The sequence below is a fragment of the Chrysochloris asiatica genome, unplaced genomic scaffold (assembly GCF_000296735.1).
Source record: "Chrysochloris asiatica unplaced genomic scaffold, ChrAsi1.0 scaffold00303, whole genome shotgun sequence".
NCBI lineage: Eukaryota > Metazoa > Chordata > Mammalia > Afrosoricida > Chrysochloridae > Chrysochloris > Chrysochloris asiatica.
The window spans coordinates 103,968-112,918 of record NW_006408821.1 but is presented as its reverse complement, the minus strand read 5'-3'; positions in this window follow the sequence as shown (position 1 = coordinate 112,918).

Sequence of the window (8,951 nt, the reverse complement as noted above, 5' to 3'; positions counted from 1 at the left end):
GGCTGATCCATCTCGTTGGGGGTCTTCCTCTTTTTCTCTGACCCTCCACCTTACCCAGCATGACATCCTTCTCCAGCGACTGTTCTCTCCGGACAATGTAGAGGACAAAAGTAGAGGACAATAAATGCTGATGAGGATGAGGAGAGACTGGGACCCTCCTACATTGTTGCTGGGATTGCAAAATGGTCCAACCACTCTGGAAAGCAATGTGGCGCTTCCTCAGAAGACTGGAAATAGAAATACCTTATGATCCAGCAATTCCTCTACTTGGTATTTACCCACAAGAAATACTTGCCACAACACGAGTAGATATATGCACACCAATGTTCATAGGAGCACTATTTACAATAGCAAAAAGATGGAGACAGCCTAAATGCCCATCAGTTGAAGAATGGATAAACAAACTGTGGTACATACACACAATGGAATACTATGTTACCTTGAAGAACAAAAAGGAAGCTGCAAGCTACCTCATAACATGGATGAACCTTGAGGACATTATGCTGAGTGAAATTAGTCAGTCACAAAAGGAGAAAAAAAAAAAGGACCATTATTGTAAAAGACAAAGAAAAATAACCCACCCAAAAGGGAAAACAAAGAAAACCTATGTGTATAATTGCTGATCACTCTGGGATGTATGGGATGAGAGGAGGGGAGGGAGGGAAGGGAAGATAGAGCACAGGGTAGGGAATAGAAACAGGAAAGCTTGGGTGTTGGGGAAAGGGAATACACAAGAAGGGGGAGGGGAATAGAAGAACAAGGTGGGTGGGAGAACAGTTAGGCAGGTTCTAATGGACTAAGTGGGACAGAGGTAAATGATGATGTATGCACAACCTTGGAATAACAGGGCTTTGGTATACAGAGATTGAGGCATGGTTTGAAAGGGTAAAAGAGGGGAATAATGTTAAGATGCTTAGCTGTCTTTTAAATCTTTGTTTTCCTTGCCTACCATTGTGAAAAAGACACTTGAGCAGGGGTGGGGGTGGGTGGGAAGGAATAGCTAGAAACATCACAATAGAAAACTTGTAAGTCTGTCTTCAGCCTATAACGGATTGGAATACCTTAAAGGGGGCTAGAAATTGCCCAGTGAAAGAGACCTCCTGTGGAGCTTTTGCATTGCATAAGACCATAGGTGGAAACCAGAATCCCATCCAGAATTGTCTGAGATGGGACATTTCCACTGGAAAGTATGAGTAGACCAGCCTGGAGTGGCTAGAAGAATAGAAGATACTTTGTGAAGAAAGCCCAGCAGGAAAAATCAGAAACAATAATGGCAGTATGGTTGATTACTACAAGAACAAGGCAAGTGGTCAGGTCTCCTCAGAGTGAACTCCTTTCCATGACCAAGACTAGTGACTACGTTGGTCACCAATAAGGGGAAGAGGGGGAAGAAACAGCAATGAAATGGGGATCTAAGTCTGATCACATTCAATAGACTCCTGTGAACCCTGGCTGAGACCTGGATGGCCAGCAGTTATGGCATGACCCAGGAACTTCTGGGCCCCAGAGGAAGTGACATGGCCACAGAAGACTAGAGCAGAGAGTGAACCGTCCAGCTGATATGAAGTGAGGGGAGATATACAAGAACACCCATGCTTGCAGATAGTACCCACTTGACCTGACTTCGAAGGCTGGATGATCAGAACTTGAGTAGAAGAAGAAAGAAGAGGGAAAAAAAAATAAATAAAAAGAGTAACCCACCACAATTTGATGAACTTTACCTATTCTTACTGATGTTTGTTGTTGCTATTAAGTGCCATCGAGTCAGTTCTGACCCATAGCGACCCTGTACAGAGTTTCCGAGGCTGTAAGTGTTTATGGGAGCAGAAAGCCTCATCTTTCTCTAGCAGAGCAGCTGGTAGTTTCAATCTGCTGACCTTAAGGTTCGCAGCCAGATTCATAACCACTATACTACCAGAGCTCCCTACTTAGGGATGTAGTAGCTCATAAAAGGTATCAAATCTTTACAGCAACGATGACTCCCACCCCCTTGGTACACAGTGTTCACAGGGATTGGCAACTTAGACATTGGCTACCCAAAGTGGGGGTGGGAGGCTATAAAGGCAAGAAGTGACTGGCTTACAAGCTTTCAAGAGGGAGCCTACTTCCATACGGGGCAGAAGTAGGTAGAACCTCCACTGAATAATTTCTAATCTATTGGGACCGGACTGGTGAAAGGAAATGGGGATAAGACTCTTGTGGTACCATTGTGAATAATTGCCATCAGGACTGACTGTGAGGGTTGGAAATGTAGAGGTAGATGTTTTTTGACAAAAGGAAGGGAGTGATTGATTTTGCAGCCCAGGAGCAGAGGTCCCTGGGACCATCAAGTGAGAAGAGCAGAGAGCGTGACCCTACCCAGAGATGCAGTGACGCCAGGCATGGAGACAGAGATGATGAAGTGGACAGATGGAGTGACTGGGGACATGGGACTCAGGGATGGAAAGGGGCAGTGTGCTGATGGCCGGTGGGGCAGGCCTGGGGGGTGTATCCTTTGGTTATTTGATGATGCGTGGATAGGAGTATAATCCTTGCAATGAAATGAAATACAATAGGATGCATGTAAAACTGATGTTCTCCCATGTAAACCCACATAATTCACTAAAAATTTAAAAAAAGAATAATTTAACTTCTTAATAATTAAGAGTAATTAATTATTAAGAAGTTTATATTCATTGTAACAATCATAAAACAATGGTATAATAAACTTAAATACAATGGTCGCAATTGCTTTTTATTATCTTCAGACCCTAGTCACAAAACATTCATTTTATTATGTACATTAGTTCATGTAAGTCTCTTTTAATGTTCATCGACTCAGGTTTTATTTGAGATAGTAAAAATTTCACAAGTAATTATATTTAATTTTCAAGAAAATGATGAATCCATGATGCTAAAATTCAGTTTTCTTTCTTTCATTTTTTAAGTGAATTGAGTGATAGTCTATCTACATGGCAGAACATCAGTTTTGCATTCAACCAATCGCATCTTGTTTCATTGTAATAATTACAATCCCCTCTTTTACTGTACACTAAAACACGCAGGAATCTACAATCATTTAAACAATAAAAGGGCACATTTTTCAAACCAACCCCTGCCCATCAGCACACAGCCTTTCCTCTTCCATGAGTCAACAGTCTTTACATGCTCTATTTCTCCATGCCTCTGCCTGTAACTCTGTTATAGCTGCCTCTCTGGTTAGGATCCCAAGCTCCTCCCATGTTCTTCCCTCATGCTGGTTCCAGGTTCCTCTATTCCTGGAATCCAAGATTAACCACTACCCCCTTTTTGTTACACATCTTCTACCTTTACAGTTGTGACAATTGCAATTTGTCATGATAACAATTATACACTATTAAATCAAAAGAATCCTGTCCCATCTCCTTTCATCTGACCTATCTAGACAAGATTGAAACTGTTCTGTGGAGAGTCTACCTTACCCCATTCATTCTGAGACTAAACTCCCTCTTGAAGACTTGTTAGCCAGTCCCCCTTTTTAGGAGGCCAATGTGTGAGTTGCCCATCTCTATCAATCCTGTGTACTAAGGGGATATGCTTGATCCTTGATTTAAAGATTCCTTCCCTCTTGGTTGGTATTTTGTGCTAGTACATCAATAAGATAAGACCAAGTTGATCAAATTGTAGCAATTTACACTTGTTTCCTGAATCAAATATCTTTGTCTGGCGGGGGCCAGACAAAGGAATTGAAATGAAGGGATGACATATTAATCAAGGGATTTAAATAAAGAAATGAGACAATGGGGACCCTGAGCATGAAGAGCTCATTGTTCTAGCAAAGTAACAATGAAGTGTTTTCCTTGGATAGCAGAGCTACAAGGAAAAAACTCTATGCAAAGGCCACAATTTTTTTTTTTTTTATCTTTTTCTTGAATCATTCTCTGATTTATTCATGATTTTATTAGTATCCCTTTATTTTAGATTTTGACTCTCCTACACTTTAGTATATTTTTATTAAAAGTTAGAAGCCATATATTAGCTACATTTACTCTACTTGTAATCATAGGTAGTTTCAATACTTATATTAACAATGTTCTTAGGACTGCTAGGAGACAGGATTTGTCAGTTGAATTATTACCAGCTTAGGCTTAGTGATTATAAACATTCTTTCTTGTAACCTTAGTTTAAGACAATAAAGAATCCTTAAAAGCAATTAGACCATAAATAAAGGCTATGGGTATATACAGATACTAAATAAAACATTTGACTTAAACGTTCTTAAATTAATGATCAGTAAAATAGGGAAGTTTTTTTTCATAGCCTCAGTTTTTTAAATGTTCTGATAAGTGATATTTTTGTAGGCTATAAACAGATAGTATATGGAAGAAGTTAATGGAGAGCTAACTACTAAAATTGATGAGACTTAATAGATAGAGGTTAAGAAACATATGTAAAGATTAACTTGCTCCTCAGAGAAAAGAATAAAAGTTATTTACGTAGGAACAAATGTTTAACCAAGAAGTTTCAAGGCACCAAGATGTCTTGTATGCTTTGATGTAATGTTTCTTTGCTGTAACTTCTTGTCCCTGTTGTAAATCTAAGGGTCATAAACCATGAAGAATGTGCCCCAGAATAGATTGTATTTTGAAGACATTGGTTACTACGGAAGCAATGTTTTTGTAACGGTATATAAGGGGGTGGTAAGATAGAATAAAGAAGTAGAATAAGGAAGTAGAGTAAAGAGGGAGAGTGAAAGTAGAATAAAGAGGGAGAGTAGAAGTAGAGTAAAGATGAGAGTAAAGAGTAAAGAAAGAATGAAAGAGGAGAGGATAGAAGAAGAATAGAGGAGGAAAAAGCAGAAGGAGAAAAAGGAGAAGGAGAATGAAAGCAGGAGAGGGGGAGAGAAAGTAAAGAATGAGCAGGACAGTAAAGAATGAGAGGAGAATAAAGCATGTAAGAAGAAGATTTTGAATTCATCACTACCTATTGGCTCTGTGTAATTCTTTCCCGCCAACGCCGCACACCTCTTTGGGAACCCTGAAATAAGTTTGCTGGGGCTGGTCCCCCGGCATTTGTCTTCCTGTAGTTGAGTTTTGATCATCAAGCTGCCCAAGCTAGGTCAAATCTGCAAGCTTAGGTGTTCCTGAGTACCTCCCCCAACTTCATATCAGCTAGGCAGTTCATTATTTGCTCCAGCCCCAGTGGCCAGATCAGTGTCTGTGGGCTCAGGGGCTCCCAAGTCTCCCCAGACTTCACACCAACCAGCTCTCTCTCATCTCAGGAGTTCATGGAACATGGTCAAGCTCAGCTCACGTCTTTGTTACTTTCCCCCACTTCCACAAGTAGACCAACACGTTCACTAGAGCGCTCACAAACCTGCTTGTGTGGGCCATTTGAAATTATTCTCTTTCAATACATGACTTTATATAAGAATGATAGTGTCTGTGTCAACTGTGATGTGAGTAAATGTACAGCATGATCATGAAGACAGAACTGGAACATATGAGAAAGAAATGTGAGCTATTGATTATGAGAAAGTGTTTGTACTAAATTGTTAGGGAGATAAGGAACAAATTCTAAAAGGCATACAAATGTATCTGTTGTTATTGTTGAGTGCCGTCGATTCAGTTCTGACTCATAGTGACCCTATATAAGGTTTCCAAGGAGCAGTTGGTGAGCTTGAACCATCAACCTTCCAGTTCAAACTGATTTTGCAGTCCAGCATATTAACCCATAATGCCACATCAGGACTTCCAAAGGTATCTAAATAATGCTAACTTATGTATAGTTATCAAAATGGATGAGTCCTTCTCATTTTCTGATATTGTATCTTATTTGGAGAATTATACCTTGAAACTTTATTATAATTTTATTTCAGTCTAAATATGTTGTTGTTGTACTGTTAAGTGCCACCGAGTTGATTCTGACTCATAGTTCGGGTTTCCAAGGAGCAGCTGGTGGGTTTGAACTGCTGACCTTGTAGTTCTCAGTTCAAATATATCAGAGTTAAATGATAGAAAATTATGGTTGAAAACTGATGTAAGATTTTGGAGATCAGATTGAGGAAAAAAATAAGATATATCAATATTATGAAATGAATGAAAAAGCTGAAATATAATGATCATGTTTATTTGTAAAAATTGATATATTCACTAAATACTAAAAGTAATATCTTACTTTTGTTTTAATTATTATTAAGAGTATATAACTAACATACAATATATAAGCTAACAATTTAAGAATGATAACTTTTTTGAACATTGTATTGTTATTTGGGTTAAAGTTCACAGAGCAAATTAATTTCCCACTCAACAATCTATATATGTTTTGTTTCATGGTATTAGTTTCAATTCCTTCAATGTAATAGTACTTCCCCACTTCTCTGAGTTCTCTGTTTCCATTTGCCTATTTTCACCACTGCTTCTTGATTTCTGAATTTTTTGGGGGAGTTTATTGTTACTGTTGCTATGTGCAGTTGAGTTGGTTCTGACTCATAGCAACCCAGTATAGAGTTTCCAAGATTTGAGCTGCAGACCTCGTGACTCAAACCAACTGTGTGGTCCTGTGCTTATTCTACCGCAGTTGTTGTTGTTTGTTCTTAGGTGCCATCGAGTTGGTACTGACTCATAGAGACCTTATGCACAGCAGAAAGAACATTGCCTGATCCTGGGCCAATCTCAATATCGTTGCCACATTTGAACCCATTGATGCTGCCATTTTGCCAATCCATCTCACTATGGGTCTTCCTCTTTTTCTCTGACCGTCCACCCTACCAAACATGATATCGTTCACCAGCAACATGTCCGAAGTATGGGAGACAAAGTTTGGCTATCCTGGCTTCCAAGGAGCACTCTGGCTGCACTTCCTCCAACACAGATCTGTTGGTTCTTTTGGCAGCCCATGGTGCTTTCAATATTCTCCTCCAACACCATAACTCAAAAGCATCAATTCTTCTATGGTCTTCCTTATTCACTGTCCAGCTTTCGCAGGCATATGAAGTTATTGAAAATACCATGGCTTGGCTCAGGCACACCTTAGTCTTCAAGCTGACATGTTTGCTCTTCAACACTTTAAAAAGGTCTTGAGTGCAGCAGATTTGCCTAATGCAATACGTTGTTTGATTTCTTGACTGCTGCTTCCATGAGTGCTGATAGTTGATCCAAGACGAATGAATTTGGTCTCCTCTGGTTGATTGTTCTGAAGAGCACATTCCTTACAGTTATGTTGCTATTGTTCAATTTATAGGCACGTCTATTGTTTGGCTGAAAAGTGATCTCTGGCAGTGGGTTCAGTTCCAGGCTTGAAGGGTATCTAAAGATCATAGACTCAAGCATTCCATGGATCAACTAGGCCAATGAGTCTAGTCTCTTTTATGATTCTGAATTTTGTTCTACATTTTTCTTCTAACTCTGTCCAGGACTTTCTATTATAATACTGATCAGAGCAGTCAGTAGTGGTAGCTAGTTCTTCTGGTTTTACGCTAGTGGAGGCTGTGGCCCATTAGTCCTTTGAACTGTTTCCTTGAGTCTTTGATTTCCCGCCCTCCCCCCCCCCACTCTTCTTTGTTCCAGATGGGGAGAGACCAATAGTTTTATCTTAGATGGTATCTTGCAAACTCTTCAGACCTTAGTTGCTACTTCTTAAAGTATGATGTAGAACTCTGTCTTTATGGACACTGTGTAATGCCAGTTGACCTAGATGTCCCACGAAATTACAGTCCTAAACCCTCAACCATAGTGAGTCAATTCCTTAAGGTGTTTAGTTATGGATGAAAAGTTTACATAATTTAGCCCCCATATGCTCTACTACATACCTGGATATATGTGCACATGAAAATATATATGTAGAAATATCCTCTATCAAATCTATATATGTTTGTATATCCATATGCCATCCCACACATTTTCAGCTTGCATATCTACCTATGTATCCACTTATAAATTATTGTTTGTCATAAATATTGTTGCAGGATTTTGTATGCAATAGTATTTACTGCTGTCCTCTTTTAGTCTTGCAGACCTCCTAGTGTCTTACTTTGCCTTGGTCACATTGTGCTGGCTTCAAAGAGCTCTGGTAGCATAGTGGTTACGAATCAGGCTGCGAATCTTAAGGTCAGCAGTTCGAAACTACCAGCTATTCTGTGGGAGAAAGATGAGGTTTTCTGCTCCTGTAAAGATTTACAGCCTTGGAAACCCTGTACAGGGTCACTATGAGTCAGTTCCGACTCCAGGGTACATAACCACCACCACCACCAATGCTCTTGATGGAGTTCTGGTGTGGCGCTGTGGCTTAATGTGTCAGACTGCAAAGTTGTTTGAATTGCAAGGTTGGTGGTTCAATTTCACCAGCTGCTTCTTGGAAACCCTATACAGGTTTGCTATTGGTTGGAATCAAATCAATGGCACTTAACAACAACAACAATGTTTGTGATGTGGTACTATAGGATAAGCACTGGATCTCAAGATAGGTTTGAACCACAAGGTGGCAGTTCAAACCCACCAGCTGCTCCTCAGAAACCCTATACAGGGTCTCTATGAGTTGAAACCTACTCTACTTCACTTAACAACAACAAAAACAATGACTAGTGTTAAGAACACACCAGGAATCCTGGCGTGGAGCTGTAGGATAAGCATTGGATGCTTAACTGCAAGGTCAGTGGTTCAAATCCACCAGCCACTCTTTGGAAACCCTATACGGGGTTGCTATGAGTTGGAACCAACTCTATGGCACTTAACAACAACTACTGCAACAAAGGCAAATGGCTAGGAAGAATATTGTGAAGAACAAGAATTTCAGAACACTTACTTGTTCTCATGTAGAATCTGTACAGAGGCCAAGAGGTAATCATTCAAACAGAACAAAGGGATACTGTGAGGATTAAAATCAGTAAAGATTTTTCATGATTTTATCCTTTTACCATATTTATTCAATTTTTTGTTGTTATTAGGTGTTGTTCAGTCAGTTATGACTAATAGTGGCCTCTCTCTCTCTCT